At 32.5% G+C, this 9,424-nt stretch overlaps 1 non-coding gene across 1 annotated transcript; it reads right to left on the bottom strand.

The window, feature by feature from the left end:
• Nucleotides 1–8,841: 8,841 nt before the first annotated feature.
• On the bottom strand, nucleotides 8,842–8,918 carry LOC148595241 (small nucleolar RNA SNORD36). The gene has a single exon (XR_015913210.1). It is a non-coding gene; the product is annotated as a small nucleolar RNA SNORD36 (small nucleolar RNA).
• Between the last annotated feature and the right edge of the window lie 506 nt (nucleotides 8,919–9,424).

A 9,424-nucleotide genomic window follows, 5' to 3' on the forward strand; every position in this document is an offset into this window, starting at 1 on the left:
AGGATTCCAGCAGCAGCTGTTTCACAGAAAATGTTGTTCACTGTCTAGAAGTGGTTCATTTCTTATTTGATTTCACTGATTCACCCTGATTTAATTATTTTTAATACACTTTTAGACCAACCTATGAGACTTGCTATTGTCTTCTTGTCAGTAACTGAGAGTGAGAGAGCACGCCTCTTCTTTTAAAACTTGACTTCTGTATTGAGATTAATTAAAACCAGACTCAGTGGGGGGGGGGGGCAATCTTAGCTCCGTTGAATATTGTTTCCTCATTTTTCCCTCATACCTCAGCTTTCATTTCATAGTGAATACCATTAATCCAAGATTAACCAAAAATGACAATTTAAGTACCTTTTATCTATGATGCAAGGTAAGAGTTTCAGCACTAAAATTATTATTCAGCACTAGTTATGTTGTTGCTGCTCTTGCTCAGGTGTCTTTAAACTGTCTAGGTGATACAATTGCAGGTTTATTCCCTGAAGAACAACTGATTTGCTGTACAAGCAAAAGGGTATTTAATGCAATTGACAGTCTCTGCTCTTTCATGAGATGATTAAACTTGTATTTCTTATTGGAATTTGTCCTACTGACCTCACCCATATTTATGCATGACATGTTTTACCTATATAAAGATCTTCTAGGAAGTCTTGCTTCTTTCTTTATAGAAAAAAAAAAAAGGGCTAAGTGCCATATTGTTGCTTTACATTAGTGCACTGATGAAAAAAAAATCATGAGTGGTAAAAAACGTTTTAAATATTTTAGTTTTACAGTTCACTAGTGAACACCATCTTTTAGATAACTCTCCAGTTTGCCAATAGTTTGCCTTTTTGTTCAATCCTACCTTGTGTGAAACTCTAAAGTGTTACAATATTAACCAACTTTTCTGACATCAAGCCATTCATTAGCCGCTAATTGCTAGTTGTCTGTATGTAAGATTACACAATACAAATTGTATTGATTGACAGTAACAGAATGTTTCACCTAGATTAACATAATGATTGTAAACACATTAGCACAAAGACAAAAAGTTGTGAGCAGCTAGTTCAGTAAGATTTGATAAAGCAATATTTTGATTCGCAGGCCCAAACTTGACCTGATTGTAGATGGTGGAATGATGGTAAACTTTGGGGAGACAAAAGAAAGCATCTTGTAGGAAACTGGGGGAAAAAAAAAAAGTGGAAGTAAAAATAATAAACACTAGTTAAAAGAAAACAAATATCTTTAGTTATTAGGCTTCTCTATCATTACCAGACTGCTTTGCCTTAAATTGTATTTATATATCACAGCTTTGTCTTTTTGTGATTGTTCTATATTCTTGGCAGAATGAATACTACCACCACTGGTGGTATAACTAGCTCTCTCCCAGTTTGGTCCATAGCGATCTGAGCTTAGACTGCACAGGAAACCTTTAGATGCTACTGAAATGGTACTAAGAATTGCCACAGCATTACATTGCCAGCAACACTACGCTTAAATTAATAACGTACTGTTCTTACACTACTGGCATGGTCAAACAAAACACTTGGAAAACCATAACAAGTATCAGCCCTCCCTTTTATAAGAAGATACCCAGAATTTAAAGATTATTTTCTTCTTGTGAAAAAATTTGTACCGCGTGACAAACTACACCATCTTTTCCTAGAAGTTCTCATGGAAAAAGAGTGACTTAGTGAAAAGGTAACTAGCCTTTAAGAATAGGATGGGAAAGCGCTTTTATTCCTAACTCTGCAACTGGATGCCTATATGACCTTGAATAACTGTCTTAACTTTTCAAGGTCTTAGTTTGTCCATAAAAGTACTTATCTGTGGCTTACAGATGATTATGAAGATAAATTAAGTTTGGCAAGTTTGGCCATGTCATCCACAGCTAAGCTCATTTTTAATAAGTGTATAGTTTTTAAAAATCTTTTCCAGATCATTATTTTTTTGTTCTTTATCAGCTATCTGGTTTAAACTGATCTATGTCCAAGTGCATACATAAAATTTAGAGAGTGGAGTTTGGTTATTTTTAAGAACAGAAGTTCTTAAAGTATTTAAGCAAAAAAATATTTCACTGAAATTTTCTAGGCTTTCTACAGGATATTAGGGTGCATTGGCACAGTGTGATCTCAAAGTTATCATTCATGAAATCTGAAAGGACTATACCAGTACCTAATTTTCACAGTCACCAAACAGTGATTGATTAGTAAACATACTAAATTATATTAAGTCACACCAGGTAAGTAAAATACAGTTGTAATTCATTGCCCGCTGCTATAGAAATAATTCAATATCTGAAAATATCAATCAATATCTGAAAATCTCTACTGAAATTCATTTTTACTTGATAAGGTTTTTTTTTTTTTTTTTTTTCATAGTGACCTGAACAATCCTTAACTGATAAATCTCTTGGGAAATAATATGTACTTTTTCTACCTTCAGAACATTTATAATAATTATCTTGTCTATAACATTAAAATGGATTCTGCCTCTTGCCTGAGGTAAAAATCCATGTGTCAAAGGGGATGCATTTTTAAACTATGATAACATTTGTACCTTTTTCCATTTGAAATGAAGACATATACTGCAATTCTTCAGTCAAAAATGTAGGCAATGGTTCTATACTTCAGTTTATGTAAATCAATGAAACCCACCAATTTTCACATTTGTTTATTAATATACGCTTCCTAGGGATCTAGAAAAATCCATACTGATGTAATTCAAACTCACTGTTGTAATTGCTGATGTAACTCGACCCAGTTCTGTCTGGATTGAGAAAAACAAAATATCTTTCTATAAGAAACACTTATAGATAGCAGATACCATTTATCTCATACAAACTGTCCACTTCAGGTGCAAAAGTAAAAGCCTTGCTCTTAAGGATTAGTCCTTAAGCCTGATCTACAGAAATGATTTAGTAGCAGTGACTCCCAGTCAAACCAGAACTTTTTCCTCATAACTCTCTAGCTTGATTGTGCCTACTGATACCTGAGACCTCATGACTGTCACGACCATTGATAGTCATATCACATCTGTATAGAAAAAAAAGCCAGGAGTATCATCCACTTAGAAATCAGTTGCTGTGATTGAGAGTAGAGGTTAAAGTTACAGCCAATGTTTTGAATTTTAACCTCTATGTTAGACTCTTATCATACTTGGTTTTATGATCTTTCTCCACAAATGCTGCAGAGACTACAACTTGGGCTAAATGGTGTAGTCAGAATTTTCCTCTCACTAAGTGGCCTCAGCATGTCACTTGTATCCTGAAGGGAATACACTGGCTCCCTGACAACCATTGAATTGATTTTCAAATTGCCTTGATGGCTTATAAGCCAGTACAGTTTGAGAACTGTGTATTTATCACAATTGCTTTCTCTGCATGAGCCCAGTCTTTCTCTGAGATCATAAAAAATAAGCAAATTGGCAATTCTGGAATGGCAGTATGGTAAAAACTCAGGAACACATATTGAGCTGTTTTACAACTTAAATAAATAATTGAATCTCTGGTCAGAGTCTGTAAATGATTTCACACATTCATTTTGAGTTCTAAAATTTTACAGCATTTTAGACATGTGTAAATGATCAGCATTTCTTTGTCTCTACATCCATGTAATCATCTAGGTCAGGACTGAGTTAATCACCTTCCAACTCACCTTTAAGGGAAGGAATCTGGTTTGAAGAAAGCTTTAAGACTAATGAGGAAAGGGCTATTTGGCCTACCTGCTGAAGCCTGTAGGCTTAAAGATGACCTATAAATGTGCAGATGTCTTTATATCATGTAGTCAAAAACACTATGACTACTGCACATGCCATGTATGTTATATGTGCTCAGAGTTTTACATTTGCAGGTGCTCAGCGCTGAGCTAAAGACGACCCTGCTCTAAATAAACTCATTTTGGTGCCCTTCAACTCACAGACTCAATGTCGAAATCGATGAATGATTTCAACTCTTATGGACATCTAAGTTGTGGTGTAAGCAAACAAAAGGATTTGTTTGTTCAAAATCAACAAACAAACAAACAACTTTATTATTACTTAACTTAAGCACTGCAGTAGAGAATGAATACATGTTTACTTTGGCTCCATTGAGCTGGAAGCTGCTGGGTCATATAATAAATTATAATTCCTATATCAAAGGGATTCTAAAATAAATACAACTGTCAAAGAACACTAATGGAAAACTACATTTCTGAGTTACTGAGTAAATTTCAGAAATAAAGGCATTTTAGAAACACACTGTGCCCTTCCAAAGGAAGAATATGGCTCTTTCTATAGGGACGTTTGTCAAAATTAATAGTCTTTAAATATTCCTCTGTAACTGAACTAACTTATTCCTTTTTTTTGAAAGTAAATTATAAACAATCAATCAGAACCATGTGATTTCAAGTCAGTTTAGAAACTGACCATTTTACATCATAAGATGCAAAATTAAATTTATAAAAACAAGTATCATTGTAAATATTTTTTTTTGAGATAAGGAATATTTTGCATTCTTAAACAGTAATAAAATAAATTTATACGTGCCATGGGAAAAGAATAAAGCAATTATGAAGTGCCATGAAACCTAATCTATTATTTTTACATGTCTAAGTTCTGATATGTATTCTATTTCTGACTCTTCTGAGCTATGCAAAGGATTTTGAGGAAGTCTATTTGCCTGTTTTCCTCCTGCTGAATTTTGTTTTAGAGGCATAAATTGTAAGTGCTTTTATTTTGTACTGGTATAACAGCTAAGAAAACAAGTTGCTTGTCTCCGATGAAGGAATTCAATAATTGCAATAATAAATAAAATTTCAGCCCCTCAAAATAAAGATCTTTCTGGCATTGTAAAATTACTTATCAATTGTATTCTGTATTTTTAACAACAAATATAATTCAAACTGACATTTTCAATATGAATATCAATGTCTTTCATTAACATTATCTGAAGGGGTTGAACTTTATAATGAGACAGGGTCATTGCAATTTCAATGAAATTAGATTTTCTGTTTTCTTAACTAGTTCATTTGTGTTAAATTAAAAATATATAAAAAAGTTTATTTTCAAAACATCATTTAAAATGGCATAAAATAAATTTAAATCAGATAAAGACATAAATAAAGATTTTGACAACTTAAGGAAATCTATGTCAATGGGTTGAAAGCTTTTTAAACTAAATTTGATTATATTCAAAAATTTTCAAGATTATGACTCATGTTGCTGGATTATAGAAGATTCTTTGTCTTTATCTTTGAAAACAATTTGGCTGGTGGTGAGACATTATAAATATGATATAGTATTAATTTTATGTGATAATCCAGAATCTCACATATTTCTTCATGTATTTCACCTTTAATATGACAAATTCATTTAGAACCTATTTATTGTTTATAAAAATCTATTTATTTGTTTATAAAAAGAATTTCTTTGAGTTCAGTACTTGCAATAACAGGAGCTAAACGAGTTAGTTGCTATAAACACAGTGTACCTTTACAAAAATTGCATCCTAATTTTATATTTTTTAAAGGATATTTAAAATATTATGGAGCAATCTCCTAAGTAGGATATGTAAAAAAAAATGCTATATGCATGATACACAGAGGGAATAAAGAAGGATAAATGAGTATTATTGATAACATTTCATCAAACTCTGTCTCAGCTAACCAAGAGGTAGGGGTGTTGTTCATTACCTCAAAGAGAAAATAATTTACTTGTTTTTTTCCCCTCAGGCAAAATGATCACTAGGATAACCTACAACATGTCGCTTTGTTAGTAGTTCCTCAGACGGGAACATAGTGTTGGACAGAAATAATCAATGTCTTCAACATTGGTCAGGATTAAAACAGAGAGGCAGAGCTCAGTTTTTTTGTTCATTTTTTCTCCTCAATAGTCAATATTAAAAAATACAAAATTCCCTCTTACCTAGAGGAAGAATATCAGTAATATATGCAAAGACAGTTCATGGGACAGTATTCTTCTGCCCTTTATGTGGTGAATGAAGGTTGGAAGGAAAACAATAGTTTTTTTGTTTGTTTGATTGGTTTGGGTTTTATTTTAATAACCCACATAAAGTTGAAACACTTTGTAACATACTATCTGAACAGAGTCCATTGGAAATTTCAGAAAGACCAATACTACCTTGTTGCATGGGAAAACACTCTTCATTGAAATGTGTTTGATAGGATTTCACAGGATATGGGATATAGGATTTACAGGATTTCACAATAATAGCTAACATTTCTGAAGAAACATGATTTTGAGTACAGAAGGCAGCAAGCAGGCAAAAAAGTCTTGCTTTTTATAAACCAGATTAAATATTTTGAGGAATAGCTCTTGATTTACATTAATATAACTAGAAGAGCCTAATTAGCTGTGAAGGAGGATTCATACAGAGGACTACCATTTAGTGTACTTGTTTTTGAGATGCTGTTACTAAAATTTATAACATAGCAGCTACAATTACTATTATTCTCTACATGGTAAATTATTAATTAATAAGTAATTAGACAATATATCTGTATAACTAGAACTATGGCTGCTATCACAAATAATTTTAGTTTAATAATATTATAAATGTACCTCTAACCGTTTATAATATTTATATTAAAATATCCTTTACTATTGACTGCTTTAAATAAACAGCTGATACAAATAGATAATTTATTATACAAGAGTTATACTTTTCACAGCATATTATATATTTATGTATATCTATTTAGATAGACTTACAATCGCAGTCTGATTTAGAAGGGATATATAAAGAGACTTTCCCGTAAAAACTGGCTGTATCATTTTAAAAAATAAGCTGCTAGTCTTTCTTACAGAAACCTTCCGTGCCTTAATCTGAGAAAATAATATTAATTAGTATGTAGTAGCATCACTTTTAAATCAAAATCAATTACCAAATACCATTCTACATATTATACATTATACATTGCGTATTATATATCATACTATCTATAATTAATACACTATATACCACATACCACATATATACTACATATATATTATATATTACTTACAAATAAATCACTTCCATCAAAGATATCTGTGCAATCTGTGTCATTGTATTTCCACTTTTCGTTCTCTGTTCATGTGTAGGCATCTACAGAATAGTATCCCTCCTGTTCTTTATCTACTATTTCCAAGATGGAAAAGCCATTTTGCTTTACATGAAGTTCACAGGATCCTTTTGGAAACATAATTGCAGCAATTTTATAGACCGAGAAACTGTCTAGTGGGGTAAGAATATAATTTGTAGCTGTAGACGAAATTTGGTAATGTAAAAAACAATCATATACCAGGGCTTCAGAGCTATGCCTGTAGTGTACCTTGCCCAAGAGTCACCAGTTTCCTAGACAAAGAATTCCCATTGGTCTCTGCACAGAGGAAACAATGGACTGACATGAAAGAAAGTGATTTTCTGAACAGCTACCCTCCCTTCACAACAAAGGAATTGATCAATTTGAATTAGTAAAACAAAGGAATCGGGTAATTGTTACAGGAAGCTTCAATGAGGTAATTTCAGACAGTTCCAGAGATTCCCTGAAGAAACAAGTTTGAATGTTAACGTCCTTCCTCCTTCTTCCGTATGGTCTTGTCCAAAGGGGTATGCGCATCACTGGAGTAACAAATCAGTGTAATTCAGACAGTTTCTTGTGGCACTTGGGTGTCGTTATTCCACAGCAGGTTTAAGCTTAGGTCCCACAGCCTCTTGTTATGTAAGGGTGTGTACATATGTCAAACACAAGGCAAACAAAGGGCAAAATAGAGTCCCATTCACTTGCAGTGCTACAAGGTAATTAGTAATCATTATCAACACCCTGAGTCCATTATTTCAGTTTCACTGTTTGACCTGGACAAGTCATGTATTTGTAATCTCAGAATGGATATATGTACCTTTTCAAGGTAGGTATTCATGGTGAGTATTCATGAACATGAACTCCAGTTTTTCAGGAGTATTTTTTTTTCTTATTTTAAAATAGTTCAATTAACATTCCAGTTGGTCATTAGGAACCATAGTTGCAGAACACAGATCAAAATGACTATATATGCACATCTTTTGCAGCATGATAGAAAACAACAACTAAATGTTCGAGAAATATTCTATACCTATGCAATTAGTTCTACTTAAAATAATTTTGCTATAGTGTTTTTATTTTACAAGAGCATGAAGAATTCTTAACTGAGATCAGTCTCCTATTTTGATGGAGAACTTGTAAACATATAGACTTAGGATATTATTCATACTCCACAGATATTAAACCAAACTCATAAGAGAAAATGTACAGAACTAGCTTTAGTTCACAGAAGCTACTTTGAAAACTGAGAGCTATAGCAGTGTTCAAACTCTTATCACGCAGCTTCAAGCTATACTGAGAAGGGACATTGAACAATAAGAACAAACAAAATATCCTGGTGTCTGAGGGAGCCAGCAGAGATCTGTATCCATCCGGATGAGATGACCAGGATATTGGTAATGTCATTAATGCACATTTGCTGCTTATAAAAGTAGTAATTTAATGATCCAGGAATAGGAATCAGATTTATAGATTTGCTGTTCTTACCTTCTAGGCTGTTGCACGACATCTGTGCAAGATAGTATTTTCATTAACATGGATTTGCCTGTGGCTTAGAAGTTCATTTCTACAACCTACTGAGGCATCTGATAAGATCCTTCTTCCTCTTAACTATCTCTGATTTCTGTGGAAATTGAAGATACTCAACATTTTGCAAGGGTTCAATTAGAAGGGCAAGCCTATAACTTGACATAATATAAATCAGCATAGCTCTGCTAGAAATGCACTGATTTATACCTACTGAAATACAGCCTCATAAAAGATCTTAAGAAGCTGGTAGACACTTTTTTAAAATTTAAGAAAGATTGTTCAGATATGAATATCTAAAATTTATTTTTCAATATTGTGTTTGGGAAAAGAATTTACTATGATCAACTACAATTTGGCTATGCTTTTGCTAAGTATTTCATGCTAAGTATTTGAAATATATTTAATATTCCTAAATTAAATAGAATTTATTAAAGAATTTAGAAAAGACATAAGAAATAATTTTGAATGAGAGAAGGTATCTATTCTCTCAACACAGCTGAAGCTCATGCCAAAAAGTATTCTATTTTTATATTTTTGTCCTTTGGACATAACTGCTTTATTTTTTTTTCCCCTTTATTCATTTGCATCAAGAAGACCCACAAATAGATTAAAACAGGATTCACTTTTCCCCCCAAATACATTTTCCAACCTGTTCCTTCTTAGATAGCAAAAAAAAAAAAAAAAAAACAAAGAAAAAGAAAAAAAGACGATGCAAAGTTCTTCAAATTCCAAACTTTAATGAGGAGTTTGAAGATTTTATTGTAAACTTCATAGCTGTGCTAATATATATTCTTAATAGTACAGTAACCCGTACATATTTGACTAGTACTTGGCAAATATGTTGAAGTCGGGCCACA

The sequence above is a fragment of the Tinamus guttatus genome, unplaced genomic scaffold (genome assembly GCF_059628265.1).
Source record: "Tinamus guttatus ecotype Peru unplaced genomic scaffold, ASM5962826v1 Tinamus_guttatus_pri_ptg000136l, whole genome shotgun sequence".
NCBI lineage: Eukaryota > Metazoa > Chordata > Aves > Tinamiformes > Tinamidae > Tinamus > Tinamus guttatus.